This window comes from Balaenoptera borealis (genome assembly GCF_965194805.1).
Source record: "Balaenoptera borealis genome assembly, chromosome: 20".
In the NCBI taxonomy this organism is placed as follows: domain Eukaryota; kingdom Metazoa; phylum Chordata; class Mammalia; order Artiodactyla; family Balaenopteridae; genus Balaenoptera; species Balaenoptera borealis.
This window is the reverse complement of record NC_138879.1, coordinates 3,114,724-3,135,655: the sequence shown is the minus strand read 5'-3', so window position 1 is coordinate 3,135,655 and position 20,932 is coordinate 3,114,724. Positions and strand designations below refer to the sequence as shown.

At 40.1% G+C, this 20,932-nt stretch overlaps 1 protein-coding gene and 1 long non-coding RNA gene across 11 annotated transcripts in view; one reads left to right on the top strand and one right to left on the bottom strand.

Annotated features, from left to right (window-relative positions):
* KCNJ16 (potassium inwardly rectifying channel subfamily J member 16) overlaps window positions 1-20,932 on the bottom strand; it is a 162,027-nt gene that overhangs the window by 36,185 nt on the left and 104,910 nt on the right. For 4 of the 10 annotated variants that reach the window (XM_082370479.1, XM_082370477.1, XM_082370478.1 and 1 more), the window contains exons 1-2: window positions 19,066-19,752; window positions 16,625-16,729 (exon numbers count right to left, since the gene is read on the bottom strand). The exons of 2 other annotated variants lie outside the window; for them this stretch is intronic. The gene's annotated coding sequence lies outside the window, so the exon portion shown is untranslated. Of the gene's footprint in view, window positions 1-16,624; window positions 16,730-19,065; window positions 19,753-20,932 lie in introns of those variants that run through there. 4 more of the 10 variants (XM_082370481.1, XM_082370483.1, XM_082370482.1 and 1 more) reach the window with 1 other exon arrangement.
* The window catches only part of LOC309617797, a 502,721-nt gene that overhangs the window by 445,480 nt on the left and 36,309 nt on the right, over window positions 1-20,932 (top strand). The window lies entirely within an intron of this gene.

Sequence of the window (20,932 nt, the reverse complement as noted above, 5' to 3'; positions counted from 1 at the left end):
GAGTTTGCTCTAGCAGGGGGGTCCGCCGCCATCACTCGTGTTTGGCAGAGATTCAAAGAGGAGGCAGAAGAGTGGGAAAGCATTATAGTCAAAAAGAAAAAAGGAAGGCTTCAGGTATGGTCTGATCCAAGGCTGGGGGCATGAGAAGCTGGAATCAGGTGTACTAGAAGTGGGCGTCTTCTGTGATGAGGAGGCACATTTTGCTTTCCCTTGTTGGTTTGAAGTTAGAAGCAGGGGAAGAAAATTAGGGGAGTTGGAAGTCAAGGACCAATTCTTGATCATTTTGGGCCCATTGTTACAAAAATGTGTCTTCCAGGGCTATTTGCTACAGAGCTGGGGTGATGGGGGGACGGTCAGAATTGTATTGTCATATATGATCTTGGCCACTGTTCGTATATTCAACCTCTCAAAACAGTAGAACGTGGTGGTAAATGAAATGTGGGAAAACCACTTTGAACAAACGTGCTTCTTGAAACTATAGCCTCCATCCAATACTTAAAATTGAATCATTCGTGGGAAAAAAAACCCCAAATAAATTATTCAGACTCCCTTATTATATGAGCTAAAAAATGCATTCAATCACTCATTTTTTTTTTTTTTTCAAAGCAGGTTGACTTTCTTAGAACTCTTATCTATTGGCCAATATGTTAAAGCTGGGTTAATTTAATTATCATTGAATCTGATCTTGATGAAAACGACTGTAACAAATACTCAATAGTAACAGTCTTCTGGGGATAAATTGCATGGCCTTGCACTATAAACTGTTGAAAACAGCAGTTCCTGCCATCTCTCGAGACTGATCAACTAAAGCAAGCTGGATGCATCCTGTTCTTGGAAATATGGCATTTTGCCCAATACGACTCTTTGAAGAGTCAAAAATTATTTTAAACTAGGGGGGAGAGTGGGTAATAAATTTCAGCCTTGTCAGATCTACCAATTCAAACTGGTTTCAGTCACAAAAAGGAAGGTCAAAGTATTTGACCATTTTTCCTACCTTTTCTGCTGGCTGTATTTCTCTGACTCATCACCTTACAGGCACCATAAAGCGCCACGTGGCTGGGTGCAGTCTGTTAAATATTTTGCCAGCCCTTTCTTTCAGTCTAGATGGTGTCTGTGTGTATGCAGTACATACTTTCACTAATTATTAGAAGCTTACGTTCTTTCAACTTCTGCAACTTTCTCCAATTCACAGATGCAACACTGAGGATTTATTTGTGATGCAGACCACATTGTAGACCTTTTGGTATTATATAACACCTGATTTCCTAGCCCATAAATGAGGTTCTGCTTAAACAGGATAAGTAACCTAAATTCGCCTAAATTAAAACTCCTCCCCCCCATCCCAGGCCATCATAGTACTTGACTTATTTATGTTATTCACTGTGTAGTCGATGCACCCAAGGGTCTCAAATTAAACGTAAATATTACATGAGAGGGTAAAATGCGGGAAAAGTGACTCTTCACAGAGTACGGCATCAGGATGATTCAAGGGGAACAGGCAAAAGTCAAGCAAAGCAGCCCTCCCTGGAGAATAGCAGGAAAGTGAAGACCTACACAGGGCTAAAGCAAAGTAGTAGACGTGCAACCAGTAGAAGAGAGGAAATCAGAGCATCAGGAGTGTGTGTGTGTGTGTGTGTGTGTGTGAACTGGGAGACAGGGTGAGGGACAGAGTGGAAGGAAAACCCAAAATAAATGCTGCCTGTTTTTAACTTGTTTGCAATTTATCCTATCAAGGAGCAAATCTTATATCATTCCTCAACCTCACTTTTGATTATTTGCCCCAAAGACATAAATGCTGTTCCTTGCCCACCCGTCCCTGCCCCTGGCCTTTTTACTATGTTCAAGGTGGTTACTATGAGACAGGCTGGGACCTGGGACCTGGGACCCTTTGCTGCAGGGCTTGCACCTGGACAAACGTCTCCTTGAGCAGCAAAATACAAAGGAATTATGAGGGACTAAAAATAACTGCGTGCATGCGCAGTCGGGGCAAATAATGAACAGTAAGATACAAAAAGGCCAAAACGCAACTGTCACCTCTCCACTTGTGAGGTGTCAGGAGCAAAAGCACGGTACCACGCGGGATCCCTGCACACAGCACCGTGAAGGGGGTGGGCAGACCTCCTCGGCCACCCCTCCTGCCCCGACACACTGATCCGCCCACCCTTACCCCGTTTAAGCTCACCCCCCGCCCCCGGGGGATGGAGCAAGGTTACGCATTACTTGCTTTCGCCCCCACCTGCTGCAGCACAAGTCCCAGTAAAGACTTGTCTGAATCCCTCATTGGGCCTCTTACCAACTTCTACTGATTAAAGAGTCCAAGAGGTTGGTAACAAATGGGCTATTTGCAGATTTATGATTTACAAGACATAATGCCAGTCCACAGGAAGTTAGTAAGCTGTTTAGAAGACTAGCTGTAGCAAACAGGCAATGATCACTTGTATTTTTATTTCAGTTATGTTTTGACTAATACTCAAATGAGTGGGAAATGGTCCTCGCTGACGGTTGATGAGCAGAAAAGGAAATAGAAACCAGGATGTGCTCCTTGTTGCCTGAAAATAGAAACCAGGATGTGCTCCTTGTTGCCTGATTTCATCTGGAAAAGCGTCATGTGAAAGGTGGATTTGGCTCTGACTTTGAGACACCTGCTTAGATAGGTGAGTGGAGTGGGAGAGGACTTAACATACTTCAGAAGGGAGGAAAGGACACAGCATTTGTGTAAAGTGAGAGAGAGAAATGGTGGCAGAGAGGGCCAAAACGTGAATTTGGGCCCCAAATGGCAAAACTTTTACCTGCCTGGCTGAGGACTTTCTTTTTTCAGTAGCCATAGTCTACTAAATAATATTTCTGAACAAGGTTTTAGTTACATTTTTGGCCATCGAGGCAAACGAAATGGATCACACTTCCATTTTTCAGATTCTCTGTTTGACAAATTTAGCAAAATTACACAGTCCTTTATACACTTCCTGGTCACTTAGGTAGATAAATCATAGATTATTGAAGAGAGACTACAGAATTTGATCATTCACAATGGCAGCTCTGGGCTTTTAAGTATCTTTAACATATGAATATGATAAATGAACCCAATGAATTCAACTCAGTCTGTAAGTAGCACTATGAGCCTAAATTAGGTCCATAATTCAGCCCAGAAAAGAAAAGTACCTGGGAAAATCAACTCCAAGGGTTTCCACTGACCTCAGTTACCCATATAATGTGTCGATTTTATCCAGCCAAAGTGTAACAAAGATGATCTGTTTTCTACTAGCTAAAGGTTTGTGAGAAGGCACACAGTGTTTTGCCATAGACTTTCCCCCTTATCTTAGAGCTTTCAAGCCTGTAGCATTTTCTTTCAAGGGAAAAACAAAAACCTCAGAACAATTACCCCATTCAATGATAAAATCACTGCCATCAGCCTTTCTACCACTGACCCTTTGGACAGAAGCAGAAACAGCAGGTTCTGCCTAGATCGAGTTGCCCTGTTTTACCAGCACAAATACTTTGGCAGGAAGATAAGTATGTGATTCAATTCAAGGTGGAGCCTAAAAAAATAAACGTTTGAGCAAATGATTGAACAGCTTTCTTGCTGTGCAAAGAGGCAGCTGAGGCCGGACAGAAGTGGACACCACCAGTCTGAGTCAGATCTCTTTGCTTAAAGCCCCGGGGCATCAGGACTAGACCTCGGGTGATGGACGCAGTTATTGCCAGGGTTATGGAGCGTCAGAATATCACGCTCTGCCTTGATCGTGAGTGTGAGGTGACTAAAGATTCTAAACAGAGTTAGTAGAGCTGTGTGTCCTCTGTAAACACTGAAGTAACTGGCGTTTAATTTTTTACCTACATATAGATTTGGTAAACAGATATGATAACCTTCTGAAAAAAGAATGTTACACACGGTGGTAAGTCTCGTTTATAGCTCAGTATTCTCCCTTCTTCCTAGCCAAGTAAGTTTATTTATTACTGTGCCCTCCGGTGTAGACTGCCACAATTATGGAAACCCTGCAGTTTTACACTTTAGTAACATAAGGTGGTTTTTGTTTTTTTTTTTTCCTCGTTGTCTCCTCCAAGTCAAGAATCCCACCTTTGGGAACTACTGGAGCAAATAAACAACAAAAACCATGGCTTATGTGGTTGTTTCTCTTCAGACTTCAGGAATCTGGGCAGACGGAGTGTTGAATGAAAGCTGGCGTACTAAGGCTCTCGTCCCTGGCAGTTAAAATTCATGTACAAATTATGCAAGGCTCTTAATTTGATCTAAAAACAAAAACTTAGGTGGTCAACTCATGTGGCTTAAATCACCCAATTCCTGTTACAGAACACTTCCCACACCCCCTCCCTAAAGAGCCAAATAAATAAGGATAGTAGGACCCCAAGCTTACAGCATGGTGACTGGCACACAGTAGGTCTTTAACAAGTGTTCTCTACTATTGTAGGTCCAAGAAGAGGAGAAGCAGAGGATTCAGAAGGTGAAACTGGCTTGATTTGCTTGTTCCTATCTCTATACTCCATGTAGCCACAGAAGACCAACTTTCAAACGTTCTGATGGACACAAGGCTAAAAAATTTTCTTCTTTGAGTTTTCAAATTGAATTTATAGGTTATTTTAAACTGAAGACTTAATTTACTAAGCCATATTAAGACCTATAAATTTTAAGTAATTCAAGACATGGAACTAAAATTGGCCCTCGGGCAAAGCTATTATGACTCAAATGCCAGAATCCCGTGAACAAACAACAAATAAAATGCTGGTGACAAAGACAGAGGTCATGCCCCCTCCGGGAGCTTTTATTAAAGTTCCTAGTAGAGAAAAACACCACCACCTGACTTCATTTGATTTCTTTTCAATGGCAGCCACTAATTACTTTGAATATAGCCCAAAAAGGACCATCCCATTTACCTATAAGTTAGAAATAGTCCTCTCTTCCAGGTTTAGAAAAAATGCAGCATCCAAAAAAGAAGCGTCACTTCACTTCTGTTCTCATGGAGGACCAAATTCATTAAATGAGTTAGAATTAACCCTTTTAATGAAATTCACTCCCCTGGGAAGGTCAACATTTCTAAAGCGCTTGTCTGCTATGTATTCGCTGTTTCATATTCTTGCCCCCCAAAACTCTATCACTGACCCAATTTAAAGAGAAACAGAAGTTTGATAGTGGTGAAGTGCCTTGGCCTATACATTCCCCTGGTTTCCAAACTTGAATGTGGATCCGAATCACCTGGAAGGTTTGTTAGCTACACTGGACTCCATCCCCAGAGCTGCCGATTCAGTAGGTCTGAGATGGAGCCTGAGAATTTGCATTTTTTACAAGTTCCCAGGTGATTCTAATGCTTCTAGGGCCGGGACACACTTTGAGAATCTCTAGCCTAAATCACATAGGGCATAAGGGGCAGAGTCTAGATTAAAACCCAGGTCTGCCTGATTCTACAATACAAACCGATTGCACGCTAAGAAATCACTTGTTATCCTTTTAAGATTTCTCTACTGCAGAGATGGAAGAGAAAAGGAGAATCTGTAGGAGTTGCACGTTTTTTGAAAGAGGAATGGATCTGGAGTCGAAACCCTGGAGTCTGAGTTCCCTTGGGTGCCACGTATGGCTTCACTGACCTGAGCCTAAGCGTTCCCATCACTACAGTGAGAATTCTGCTACTTTACTCTCACTCACCTCACAGAGTCGTTTTGAAGATGTGATCACTGTTGTAAAATAATTTTCTAAGCTTTGAAGTGCTACCCACAAATGTTTGTTATTTTCATTAGGAATCAAATCAGAAAAAGAGTAAAACAAGAAAAACAAAAATATGCGAGTGAAGGATCTGGTCTTTAGTTTAAAAGCTGAGACTACGCAAAAGGAAATGCCAAGCACAACAAAGAAGTTTATTAGAACCTTCAGGAATTCAGGGATCTTTAACATGAACGCACTAACAGTCCTACGGGCAGGGCAACTGCCAAATTTTTCCAACAGTTTTTGTTTTCAACTTAAGAAGTAAACATCCTATTTCTTCAAGAGACATTTTTATGATGACTCCTGGAAAATGATTAATAATTATTTTCATGGAATTATTTTTAAATAGTAAAAATGTAATGCTAACAGCTTTCTTTCTTTGGAAGTATAGTTTTTTCTTTTTCTTTCAGAGAATACTGAAAATATTTTACTATTAAAAATACAATTTCATTATGCTGATCACTGGCTTTGTTGGATGCTCTTTCTCAAGATATAAATTTGACTTCATTTGTAATAAATGGCAGAACCAATGAAATACAGGATTTGCTACGCCATAAATAGTTAACACAGGTGACTTCATATCACTCACTGTTATTCTTAATTAATTTTAATGCAAGAGTGAAAACTAAGGCTGCTTCTACTTTCTCCATGAAAACTTCCATTGTAAATATTTGCGTATCACGAGCAGCGACTTCTAACTAATGAAGTTAATATTCACTGGCACAAAGAAGGGGTCTATTTTATACTGAATTAATGAAAGGGAGACTTTCTACTCTAAACTAAGAACTCTGTCAAGGCCCATTGGGCTCTACTTTTATCATATTTTTCCCCTCAAACAAATGGTTTGTTTGGTATTAGTTCAATACTTGGTATTAAAGCCGACAGATTTCCATATGTCATTAGGACCATAAAGAACGATTGTATTTTCCCCCATCAATGAATTATTACTTTCCTTAGATTGGCTATTATATTTGCTTTATGAAGTGAAGTCCTTATTGATTTATGGTGTTAAAATTCTGTTTGTGTCGATTAACTTTTTTGTGTGTTTATTAACTTTTGATGAAAATGACAGATGCTTGTGCTGGTGCAGCTGGGGTTCTGCCTGTTAAATAGAGTACAGATATCTTCTTTTCTGTTTCTGATTTGCTTGTTTTTTATTCTTTAAATGCCTTTGATAGAGAAAGCACAACTTAATGTTTGGCGTGCAAAATAGAATACTTCAAAGAAACCAATAACCAGAGAGCAGAGAGCAGGGTTCAGAGGGAAGGGTTTGATTCTATTTTATCATTTCAATGCCTGAGCAGTCCTCAGGCTTTCACTCTGAGTTGCGTACAAAGGTTTCTTGAACGTTAGGTGTATAACCCAAATTATGTGTCAATCTAATTTAGCATTACTAACAATCACACAGATATGAATTTATGGGGAACTGAGGTTCTTTAGAGGGTGTGGGTTAATGGTTTAAAACACTTATTATAGAGAAAGGCTGCCTGGTCCAAAATCAGCTATGCCACTTACTAGCTGTGTGGCCTTGGGAACATTTCATGGCCTCTCTGTGCTCCTGTTTTCTTATCTGTAAAAATAAAGTTTCTCGTGGGGGTGGAAGGATGAATACTTGTAAAGCACTTAGAACAACGCACAGCATGTAGTTAGTACCCTGTGTCTGTTAAATAAAAATCAGGGAGTAAACTGAAAACGTTATTTCTGCCTTGAAGTGACACATGCTCCTTTGTTATTGGTAGGTGAAACATCCCATAAGTTTCTCCATGTAGTCTCGTATCATTCATGGAAGATTCAGCAGAAATATCTTCTTTCCACGACTTTGGTAACAGAACGTTTGGGATGTGAACACAAACCCTTCACAGAACGGATGAGGCCACCTATCCTTGTGACACTATCTTTGTGATACAGAGAAAACACGACGCCTTTGAAATATTCCAAATCTACCCTATTAGACAGCAGCAAAGGAAGAGAAACTGAGACAGATTAAGCTGAAAGAGTTAGTCAAACATAATCTAATAAGGAAATAGAGAAAATTTATACAAGATGGTGATGATAAAGAAGCAGCATTCGTAATATCGTTTTGGCATAGCATGTTGAGGCTATTTCCTATCTTCATTGCTTTTTTCTATATTTTTCTCATTGTCAAGAAATTTTGCTACCGGTCAAGAAGTTTCTTAATATATCTCTGGGTTTCTTTCCTCAGGTTAAAAGAGGGGTAAGTTATACTTAAGCAAAACAAACATCGTCTCTGTGGAAAAACGGTTGGTGACTTAAATAAGCATACATAATTACGCGAACCAGAAGATCTGGGTTAGTGTAGAGATTTGGTTGCTATCCGTTCAGCACCACCACTCGCCCAAGTGAACTAAGATAAAGACGAGGGTATCTCAGGGAATATACATTTATTAAAATATCTAGAACACATTTATTCTCCAGTTTTCACTATTTTAAGTAGAGGTAATCAAATAGCCAAAATGAGGTTCTGCAAAGCCATTAAAAACTTAATACTTAATACTCCAGAGCTTGTTCACGTGTATTGTTCTCACTTTGTGCTGTGTTCCATTACACAAGTAGTTCTATTATAACACACATCGGAGTGAAGGAAGACTCTCTCCTACCATACAGGTAGCTGTTTGGAGACAGAAACTATGTTTCGATCATTTGTTTTATGTTCTGAATGGCAGGCATCAGAGGTGGTAGGTTTGGATGGTATCAGTTTAGCTAAACTGGGACTACACGTTCCAGAATCCTATTTCCTTCACAGTTCCAGGTTAGCCTGGGCCATGGGAGACATTCTGCATGACATCTGTAAGGCGGAAGTAAACCAACAGCTGTATTCTCTTTACATCGGAAGGTCGGCACAGGGCACGAGGCACTGTGGGACTTCACACAGGTTGGCATGGATTTGCTGGCTAACGTGTTGGCACAGAGCAACAGGTGAGCCCGTGGTTCCTGCTGGGTTTCTTCCTTCAGCTTCTGCGGCACCTGGGTTACATGGCGGGGGGCAGCCTCTTCCCCTCCGGACACCCCCATGATCTCACTGGAAGCTCAAAGGCTGTGAGAGATGAACATGAGCTTCATTTCACCCTGGTGGCTTCCGGCTAAGCTGTGCTGGCTCTCACCTGCTGTCCTCCTTCACCTCACGTCCACCTGTGCTGCCAGCTGCCTGCCTTGCAGCACCAGACGTGTCACCCATTATATAAGGTCACAGATTATCATGTCATATATATATACATATATATACCTAATAGGGTTGGTTACCAGGGTTTGAGTAGAAAAGCAGAACCACTAGAGGAATGTGTGTGTGTGTGTGTATATATATATATTCTCCTATATATATAATATAGATTTATTTTTATATATAGCATATGTATTTATATATATATAAATAAGCACACAATATATACACATACACTATTAAGTGTCTGTTGAAGGAATGTAGAAATAAATGATGGGAATATTTTTATTTTATAGATGAGGAAACTGACCATGGAGAACTACTTACTGTCCAATAAGAATAAATATGTAACGATCCTAAGACTGAAGGCATCTGACTTTGAGCCCAGTGTTCTTTCCACCGCCATGATGCCCCGTTTAGTCTATCTGGTCATCCCTTGGTACACAGAGGAGCTGCGTCTTTGCAGGTGAATCCCTGATCCCATCTCAAGCGCTCCATTCAGGTGTGAAAAAAACTATTCTGACCACGTGCTCCCTAAATAGCGTGGCACCAAGTTAATATCCACGCAGTTTAGGACAATAAAGCATGGCGAATGGACAACCTGGGAAGAAAATAGAGCCCTGATGAGCAATTATTAAGTTATTTGCATTAGAAAGAGTTCTATGTCTTGGAAAAAGCCCACCTTGCATGAGAATCAAACAGTCCTCTGTAAAGCAGAAAAACATCAGGAATTAGCTTCTTCTATCTCTTCTCTGTTCTCTACATTTTCTATTAAATCCTTCTCCTTTCCCAGAATAAGTCACAGGTAATGAATGGGTAAATAGTTCAGTCTTAGAACTAGAGTTGCGTGTGATTTGGGGGAGAAGGGTAAACCCTATAAAAAGCCTTCCCAGGTGAGGTACTTCTAGATCACACCACTTCTTTAGCCTGTGTGTCACCACCCTGCCTCAGTTCTTACACCAGCACCCTATACTCCAGCCTCACATTTTCCCAAACATGTTCGGTTCTTTGTAGATCAGGCAGGCATTCCTTTTCTCTTCAAGCTGAAACACAAGTATTACCTCCACTGTAAAGCTTCCCTCAATTTCCCAGCAAAGTTGATTTTTCTGCCCATGTCCTTTTTGGATAGGCTTTGTCTTTCCCACTGGCAAGGAACTGATGGAGTTATCTTTATATACCCTAGTGCCCAGTGGAATGAGTATTGTGCACATACTCAGAAGAACAGAGATGCCATTTGTTCAAGTCGTGAAACCAAAGTGTAAAAGATGACAACATTCTGTCTCCTGAGTGGCAATGTGGTTACTGAATGCTATTATTTTGATGCCAAAAATAACCAGGTCCACGATATAGTTATCATGGTATTACTTTGTGCATAATTAATACAGTCACTTTTTTCCCACGCAAGATTCCACGCACAACTGGAGAAACAGTGTCCCTCCTTTATGCCAGCAAAGAACAGGAATGAGGTGACACAAACGTTCAGGAAAAGCACACACAAAATATTCTGCCTACAGTAATATAAGGCATGGAAACACGGTCCTGACTCCTGCTGTGAACATAAATCACAGTATATTTTACTTCTGTTAGGTTTTGTTTGGGTCTGCTTGTTTATGATTTCGCTTCGTTCAGTTTTGTTTCTCTGAATGTTTCTTTAGCTTTTAAACTCCTGGTGTAAATGGCGTAATCTTATCTCCAACTCAATACTGTTATCTGGTACAGCTAAATAAAAATTTAGTCTTAAGGAAATGAAACCGCCTTCCATTCTCACAAAGCCTAAATTTAAATATGTGTAACTCATAAGTCTTAATTTGCTCAAATTAGCCACACTACTTTCTCCTTGAGTGTTCTCTAACCACCCACAAGTTGACTCAATTCTGACCTGAACCAAAGGAGCAAGCTTCTGGATGTGACAATCCTGGCACATTAGCTCACAGCCTCTAAGACTCTGGCACCTTCTCAAATTTTAGTTGCAAGTCCAGGGAAGGATTTTATTATGCCATCTATAAATAGAACTCAATAGTACATGACAAGAACACTAAAAGGTCAGTTAATAACCTCATAGTTCATCAGGATGGCTGGGTGCGTCTTTCAGGTAAGTGCAAGTTGGTGAGTCTCATTAAGCTCTTGTTCAGCAGACTCAAGGCAGTGGCTCCCACATAGAAGAACCCTGAATCAGAGATCTACTAGAATTTTTGTGGTCCAGCCCTTATGCCAGGTGCCTTGTTTCTTGAGGCTACTTTGGCTTATTTTCCCAAAGTAGAGACAGAATGTCCTGAATGACTATTGTTCGGGACGGTCTCACATGAGATAAGTACATAGTTGTGAGAAGACTGCCAAGTCTGTGGGTGAGTAGCTATTTGGGTGGGGTGGAGGCAGGCAGAGCCCCTTAACTAATCAAGTACTAACCTAACCCATGTATTTAACCTCAAAAAAATCCTCCTTTAACAGTGCTTCTCAAAATTGTCCATTAAAAAATCTGAAAAAACAAAAGAGAAATGACTATATTACCGTTATCCCTACCCAAAATCCTAGGAGATCTGAGAATATGACACATCGGACTGAGCCCAAGCTCAAAATATTCCAGTCTTATGATTTTTCTTTAAAATATATACTGCATTACAAAAATAATTACTTAACCTGCTTATCACTTAACTGACTTAGTTCGTCTATTCTCCAACCAAACTGTTGAGTTAAATTAACGCTTCAAAAAGATACACCATGTTTACCTTGTGGCTTCTCAAAGCTCCTAGCATGTTGCTACTACTGTGAACATAGTCATTGGGGGGCAGGCCTCATACATATGAAAAATAAACTACACACACTCAGCCATAAAAAAGAAAGAAATCATGCCATTCGCAGCAACATGGATGGACCTAGAGATTATCATACTAAGTGAAGTAACTCAGACAGAGAAAGACAAATACCATATGATATCACTTATATGTGGAATCTAATTTTAAAAATGACATAAATGAACTTATTTACAAAACAGAAACAGACTTATAGATATAGAAAACAGATTTATGGTTACCAAAGGGGAAATGTAGGGGAGAGGGATAAATCAGGAGCCTGGGATTAACATACACACACTACTATACATAACATAGATAACCAACAAGGACCCCCTGTATAGCATAGGGAACTCTACTCAATATACTGTGACAACCTATATGAGAAAAGAATCTGAAAAAGAATGAATATATGTATATGTATGACTGAATAACTTTGCTGCACACCTGAAACTAACACAACGTTGTAAATCAACTATACGCCAATAAAATTTTTAAAAAAAGAAAATATATAAACTACACAAAAATCTAGGAGAGAATATATAGTAGCTGAAATATATGGTATAGAAAGTGAAGTTAAGAGATAAAGCCATTAGAAGGCTGGACTGTGGTGTCTTTTTCTTTGCCTGAATTAAAAGAAATCATTTTCTCTTTGTCCAGGTTGCCTTATTAAAAAATTGTAGCACTGAAAATGCTGTATTAAATTACTGGATGCTTCGATACAAAAATGATGGTATTTTTAGGCATCTCCATCTTATGGAATCTTAAATGTATATAATGAGTATAAAATAGTTAATTTCTTTTACAGAAACTGAAGCTTCAAGCTCAGAATGTCTAATAATGGTAGGGCAAAATACAATCATAGTGAAGATGCCCTGTGTTCCTGGGATGGGTTATTTTATGTATCAGTTTGGCCAGGCCACGGTGCCCGGTTGTTTGGTCAAACGCCATTCTGGATGTTGTTGTGAAGGTGTTTGTTAGATGTGATGAACATTTATGATCTGTAGATTTTAAGTAAAGTATTGATAGATGACCCTCCATAGTGAGGGTGGGCCTCATCCAACAGGTGAAGGGATTAGGAGCAAAGACTGAGGTTTCCCAAAGAAGCTAGAAGAAGCAGTTCTGCCTCAAGGCTGCAACATACCTGAGTTTCCTGCCTGCTGGCCTACTCTGCAAATTTTGCAACTTTTGGACGCAAGACTGCAATATTAACTCTTAATTTCCAGATTGCCAGCCTACCCTACAGATTTCAGACTTGCCAGCCCTCACAAACATATGACCCATTCCTTATATTAAATCTCTTTCTACCTCTCCTCTCTCTATATATGTATCCTATTGGTTCTATTTCTCTGGATAACCCTGATACAGTCACCAATAAACAATTGGTAAAGAAAACAATAATTCTAAGGGAACTGTCAGAGTAAGCTTCTGGCAACAAAAAATCTCGTAAAAGAGTTCATAGTAAAAACAATATTTCAGTGCCTAAAAGTTCTGAATTCCAAAAGCATACCCAGGACAAGAGCAACATGCCACAAATTTGTCTATCAATCACCTTATTGCTTTCGTGAAAAAAAGTTCAATTCGTTGGTGTGCTCATCATATCTCATGTTATCATGGTACTAGGTCATTGAATTGCCCTTAATTATTTGCAGATCTGCCTTTTTCTGCCAGACCGAGGGCAAGGACCAGGTCTTTGTCATCTTGGTACCAGGCCCAATAAATGATTATTGATTGCATTGGAACATGGTTCTAATTTAAAATGGAGTATAATGAAAAATGAAAATTCATTGTGATGAAATATGTTTTTGTCATGTGTGCTGGAACATACTTTTTTCTTTAAGTACAGAAAGAATAACTGAATGCTTCTTTTTGAGTTAAAAGAATAAATCTTATGGAACATAATCTAAAGCCATGCAACCACGTTTGAAGTCTTTAAAACTATACTCATATTTTACATAAAATCAGAACTTGAGGTGATACTTCTGGACATTGTTAAGGTAAAAATCACCTTCTTTATGTGGAACTGTTGGGTAAATCTATTTTGGGGCTCTTTCTTAGATGATTGACTTTTTTCAGTTTTCCTTTGCATCTGTGGACAGTTTCAGGTCTACTTTTGAAAGAGAGTGAATGTGGAGCCAATGTAACTAGAAAACATTTTAAAAGTAGAAGCCTCTTTAAAATGCTATACACATTGTGCATCTGAATCCTTGATTTTAGAGTAGAAAACCCTGGAGGGACAGGAAGAGAAAAGAATCGATCCCATCTTTTTCACTGAAGAGCAGCTATAAGAAAAAATAAAGTCATCCACCGCTTATGTTTAAATAACTACAAAGTCCAGGGTACGTATAGCCTAAAAATGATGAGAGAAAGAATTCTCCTCCAAGTCCGCTGAGGCTGGCCAGCTAAGAAAGCAGGATGCAAATGTCCCTGCAGAGGAATCCTCCAGTACAATCATTACAGGGTGTAGACAAGCCATTTTTTTTCCTGAAGCTGAGCTCTTGGGCCTAGAAACTGTAACCGAAAACAACCGATCTGAGTTTATTTCCACGTTCATCGATGCTACATACTGAATGCTTGTATCCTCCCCAAATTCATCTGTTGAAATCCTAACCCCCCAGTGTGATGGATTTAGGAGGTGGGGCCTTTGGAAGGTGATTAGGTCATGAGGGTGGAGCCCTCAGAGACCCCAGAGAGCTCTCTCGCCTCTTCTGCCATATGAGGACACAGTGAGAAGACAGCCCTATATGAACCAGGAAATGGGTCTCACCGGATACCAAATGTTCCAGCACCTCGATCTTAGACTTCCAGCCTCCAGAACTGTGAGAAATAAATGTTTGTGTTTAAACCACCCAGTCTGTAGTATTTTTGCATAGCAGCCCTGATAAACTAAGACCATACGCATCTCAGAAGGACTGTTTGTTTCGAGTCCTTTCTCCCACGGTTTCCAACAAAGTGACCATTTGAAGATGCTAAGACCCGGCGGGTGACTTTTCGGTCATTACTTGCTAAAATCTGAGAGGGGGTACATCCTAATCAGAAGAGAGGCATTTGGAGAAAGCCTTCTAATGGTGTTTACCACCCAATAAATCTACATTTGCTTTGTCTGTTGGCAACAGCTGGCATGAGTTTCTGTGTTGATGAGATTGGTGTGTTCCTTACAAGTCTCATTTGGTGAGTAGCAGGTCATTACCTCAGCACAGCCTTGGTGTTCAGATACCTTTTTATTTTTCCATCGGTCAAGCTGGAGGAGCCAGGTCTTCATTTACCCTCATTTCCCACTTCGGTCTTTTGTTTGTCACCATCACCTGCTTGCCATACACAATATTTTTCCTCTCTTAACTATTCAAATCTATACCTACCCTGATCTTTCCCAACATCTCAAAAAAACATCTCAGACGTATTTAGCTTGCAGAATCCTCTCCATCTTGGAAAAAAATCCTGGCACAAAGATTACCTCATCCGCTACTACTCTTCCCTCTGTAACTTGCTTCAGCCACACTGGGCTCCTTGTGGTTTCTCGAATATGCCCAGCACGTCAGAGCTCTGCACTGGCTGTTCTGTTCCAAGGTATCCACCTTGCCCAATTCCTCACCACCTCCAGGAGTTGGACCAAATTTCACCTACTTACTGAAGCTCTCTCTGACCATCCTATTTAAACATGTAAACCTGTGTCAAGCGGCTTTGGCGATGGTCCCCAGTGATCCTTGCCTCCTGGGGTTCATACTTTTGTGAAATTCCCTCTCCTTGAGGGCTGGCTGGAACAAGTGACTCATTTCTAATCAACAGAATATGGCCAAACTGAGGCGATGTCATGTCCAAGATCAGGCTAGAGAAAGACTCTGCCCTCTGTCTTGCCTGTTTGCTCACTGGAGCTAATGGAAACCAGCTGCCATGTTGGGCGCTGTTTTATGGAGAGGCCCAAGTGGCAAGGAACTGAAGGAGGTCTCTAGCCAACAACTAGTAGAGACTGAGCCCCCCATCCAACTGCCCCAGAGGAGCCAAATCCTGCCAAGTACCATGTGATTAAGCTTGGAAGAGAATCCTCCCCCGGGCGAGGCTTGAGATGCCTGCGGTCCCACTGGACTCTGTGTCTGCAGCCTGACAGACCGTGCTCCAAAGGACCCAGATAAGCCTGGCTTCCTGACCAACACAAACTCGGAGATAACAGATGTTTGTTGTTCTAAAATAACTCATACAATATTCTCACTCCTCCACTTCCCACACCTAATTTCTTCCCCTATTGTTTTCCTCCATAAAGACTTATCACCTTTGACGTGCAATTTATTTTACTTATTGATAGTCTCCGTCAACATCTACTAAAATACAAGATTCATGAAGGCAGGGACTTTTGTCTTTTTCTTTTCATCAATATATTTTGATGTCTAATTAGTGCCTGGCACACAGTAGTCAATCAATAAATATGTTAAATAGATGAAGTGTTGTATCACTCAATGACAAATTATCTGTTTTTCCTCCTTCACTAATGTTAAGTTCCTAAGGAAAATGGTTTCATTGCAATAAATCATCTCCCACTGAACCCTCCTTCTTTAGGACTTTTTTATATTTAATAAATATTTGTTGAGAGGATCATCAGTGAATAAATTAGAGAAAAGTGGATTTTTTTCGCTAAGTGCAATAACAATCAAATCAGGGAAATGACCAGATGACCCACTAACTCCATGTTAGTGTCTTATAGAGGTCAAGGGCTTGAGACTATGGTGGCGGGGGAAAAAAAAAAAAAGAATCCGAATTCTAGAATTTCTTTTTTCACAGACAAAATGTAGGTCATTGCCTTCTTAAGAACATTAACTTAGTTCTTTCCCATTATTCAAAACAATGGTACTAGCAGGAAAAACAAAGAGCAAAATGTCCTCCATTCTGGAAGAACTGCTTTTATCAATGTGACATAAATGCCTAGGAAAGAAGAGCAGTGTCAGTCATCACCTTATAAAAAGAATCAGGGTAGCTTCTTCAGGGTTAAGTTTTCCGCTACCGTAGAGGGATGGAGCCGTGATGATAGGTATCCCATCGGTTTGTTGAAACCGGTACCTGTGGAGAAAACATCACTCGTCGGTTCAAGAGAGAGGGTATTGGTCACCTGTCTGTGTTCTCAGCCACGTCCTCGGACAAAGATCATATGTGTGAGACCTTCTGGGGACATTTCCCTTTTGCTGTTTGTATCAAGCCTAATAACTCTTAGTATCATAATGTTAGAAAAGGTAGGATATCATCTGGTAACGAGAAGCACATGCATTGTGGAATTCACACAAGACTGAGTTTGAAGCTTAGACCTGAAGCAGTTACGTGACTTTCCCAGATAACACAGCCAGAAAGTGGAAAACCTAATCTTCATCTATAAAATGAACATAATAGCTCCTTTCAAACTTGTAGTGAAGACCCAATGAATATCGTATTTAATCATCCAGAACATAGTAAGCACATAAATGCTTACTTCCCCAAGCTACCATAGAAATATTTATAGTCTATGTGATGCCTGAAATAATGACATTTTCCATCCACTGTTCCTAAAGTTAGATTTGAGGCCACTTTTCCTAGAACAAGGAAGTAACTGAAGGACAAATTCACAGGGGACAAAAGCTAAACAGTTTGTTAAATGATGGGTTTTACGAATTCAAAAAAGAAATGATTCAACCAAATCCTTGGGTGGTCTTGGTTATAAATATTTATTCTAAATACCCTTTATATATCTGTTGTTTTTCCAAAAACTCTACCTTATGCTATTTTCTAACTTTCAACTCATTTATATCCAAGTCTTGACGTGGACTCACCATTCACATGCACAATGGAAAAAACAGATTTTTCAGTGTCCTTTAAAACTCTTGTTCTTTTGCAAATAAAAATGCACTTATTTAGGAAAATGCATTAGAATAGCATCGTGAGTGTCCCTTCCACTTCAGTCTTTTCTTCCAGTTTCAAATGTTGTCATGGTCTTGTTTTGCATGGGATTAATGCCTCGATTTTATCACAGTGCTCATGTTCTAAAAATAAACTTAAGCAGGAATTACGTCTATCAGTTACTCTGGTCCTCTCACTGTCTGTGTCTGTCTCTGTTTCTCTCTCTCTCTCCCTCTTTCTCTCTCTCTGCTGATTTGAATTGAATTGAACTCTGGACCCTGTTCACCTTTAAGCTTATTTTTGGCTTAATTTCAGGAACTCTTAAATGGCATTCCACAAAATAGCTGTGGCTTAGGCATTTCAAGTCACTTTGTTGGTTAAAATCTGACTTACAGAGTGGTTGGTCTACCGTTTCCAAAGTAAAGTGGCAAAGGTACATTAATATATTGTTTTCTTCTTAAGAGAGTGGTTGGTCTACAGTTTCCAAAGTAAAGTGGCAAAGGTACATTAATATATTGTTTTCTTCTTAAGGGTCTGTCTCTTGTAGCTGTAAGGGTAGTGTTTAGCACAAATACTCCAGTCTTATTTCCCTAATGACCTTTCAGTTCCTATGACTGTATAAGAGTATAATGCAAATGACCAAAATCCATCAGCTTTATAAGAAAAGTTCTTGTTTACCACCTATATCCAGCAACAAGGGAGACAATTTGATTTTATATGCTAAAGAATTCATGGTGTCCAGAGAGCAAGAATTGATAAATCTATAATTTTCTGAATAGATACTCAAAGACAAAAGTTCTAAGATTTTAATGGACAAGAAAAAAGCCTTAGAGAAATTACAATAAACACAACAGGAGAAAATTCTCTACTTCGAATCTATGTTAAAATAAGTCTATATATGTCCCTCCCAATCTCCCAATTCATCCCACAGATACACTAATATGTATAAAATAGATAACTAGTAAGAACCTGCTGCATAAAAATAAATAAAATTAAATAAATAAATAAGTCCAGAAAAATGGATGTTTTTATTTTCTCTCATATAACTATATATAATTCTTAGAAAAAATTAACCTATTTTTCTTGAAGTTTTTTTAGGGGATGTTTAAACACACATTCCAAAGCTTGAAGCCATATATTCATAAATGTATGCATATCTACAGATGCCATGATTTGCTTTTGATAGAAGTTATAGAATACTCCGTCTGGTATTAAATATGGGATAGAAGGAAGTCACTTTTAGACACCTACATCTACAGTGGCACATAAGCTCTCTTCAGTCAACTCTCTCAAGACCAATTTGAAACTGTTTTTGACCAAAGTTTCAAAAGAACTCAAGGAAAATGACACACAGACTCCTACTTAAAGCCCTTGCATAGGAAATTACATTCTCTTAACTGCATTTAATTCAACACTAATATTTACATTGCTGGATACAAAGCATTGCTGCTTCCTAATCAAATAGGCCAGCGTGAGCAAAACATAGGCTGGATGACTTTGAATAATGACAATAATAGAGCAATGCTTACCTGGGTTCACTGTCTCCACAGAGGATCTACGAGCTGGGTGCTCACGGCTGGGCAATGGTAAAAATGTTCTTTAGTTAATAATACAGGAAGGAAAAGCTCCAGACACCAAGAACCTGGGTTAACCATTGACACTGGTTGGTTCCTACAGCTCCACCCTGGGAATCTACATAGGCAGCCCTTGGCATCTTATAAAGCAGGCAATAGCCGGTCAGCTGAGCACCTCTGTACCACAGGAGAAAGGACGGGGAGAAGGTCACCCAAGCACACCCTGACTCACTTTTCACTCGGGCTGGGATACAAAGGAGGAAGATTTCCTGGGCCAGGAATATGTTCAACTATGCCTGTAAGTGACTCAAATATTTACCAACAGGGTTATTGGGAGCTAAGTTTTCAGACTTGGTCTGAGCAATGCAAAGAAGCTCTTTTCACCAGAGTTCTTTGTGTACACCTTAGCAGGTCAGGGTTGAGATGGGATGCCAATGAAAACTGAGACAAGACAACCAGAAACAGCTAAGCAGCCACTCATCCCTTTATTCAACATGCCTTTAATGATCATTTACCCCACGCAGCGCAGTTCCAAAGAACCGGCATCCACAGTTGAATAAACCTTGGTAAACAGAAGACAGAGATGGAGGCTAAAGGTTTGCCCCACACGCACCAACCTCAAGAATCAGAGTTTAAGACAGATGATGAATAAACCACAGGCTGTTGTCCGGATCCAGAACGTACAATCTGACAGTTTCTCTGCCCGAGCAATTAGTCCTCAGGGATGAAACAAAATGTTGAGGTGCTCATGGGGTCAAGCTGGCTGACCAGGAGTCACAAAACTGATTAATAAGTGAAGAGGTGGTAGAGTCTAGAGTAAGTTCCCAAACATGTGAAAGGCAGCCACAAGAAACTAAAGAAATAACCACCCAAGCTCTTCAGAACCTGGGGCAGCTGTATCCAGGAGATTGCAAAAGGAGTTCTGTGCTGGCAGAGGAATTAGCATTTTTCTTTACTCCAAAGAGCATTGGTAGCATGGGGATCTGGGAGGGCCCATCTCGTTTGGTTCACCCTCCAAATTTAAGGGGCCATGTCTAGGTTTTGACCGTAGTTGCTGTTTGGGGGTTGTTTGGTTTTGTTTGCATTTTTAAAAGCATGAACTCTTTATTTTTTTTAACATCTTTATTGGAGTACAATTGCTTTACAATGTTGTGTTAGTTTCCGCTTTATAACAAAGTGAATCAGCTATACATACACATATATCCCCATATCCCCTCCCTCTTGCAGCTCCCTCCCACCCTCCCTATCCCACCCCTCTAGGGGGTCACAAAGCACCGAGCTGATCTCCCTGTGCTATGCAGCTGTAAAAGCATGAACTCTTGAGGAAGCAGTAGTGGATTTCAATGTTGGTGCTGTCACTTACTGGCTCTGTGACATTGGGAGCTGCTTAATCTCTCTGTATCCCAGTTTCCTCATCTGTAAAATGGGAATAATAATCATAACAACAACAGCTCCTATTCAGGCTGATACTCAGTGTTCCAAACCTGTTAGCTATCAATCAGGTTTTGACATTCTCATAGGAGCACGTGATTTGCAACCTGTTACACAGTAACCGGTAGAAGAGTTTGAACCCTCCAAGGGACGGATCTTTTAAATCACCCATAAATGTCAGGGAAGCAGTGGACCCAGAGGTCAACTTTTCTGCCAAGAAATCTGAAGACTGGAGAAATGTCTACATTTCCATACAGATCGAGGCCACTTTCGTGGTGGTGTATGCATAATAAGGCCGACGTGATTGCTTAGTGAGTATTATCAGTTACCCTGCTCAGTTCCCGGCTTTTGGAAAGCTAAGGTTCCTTTATCAGTGGTCCCTCTGAAAGGA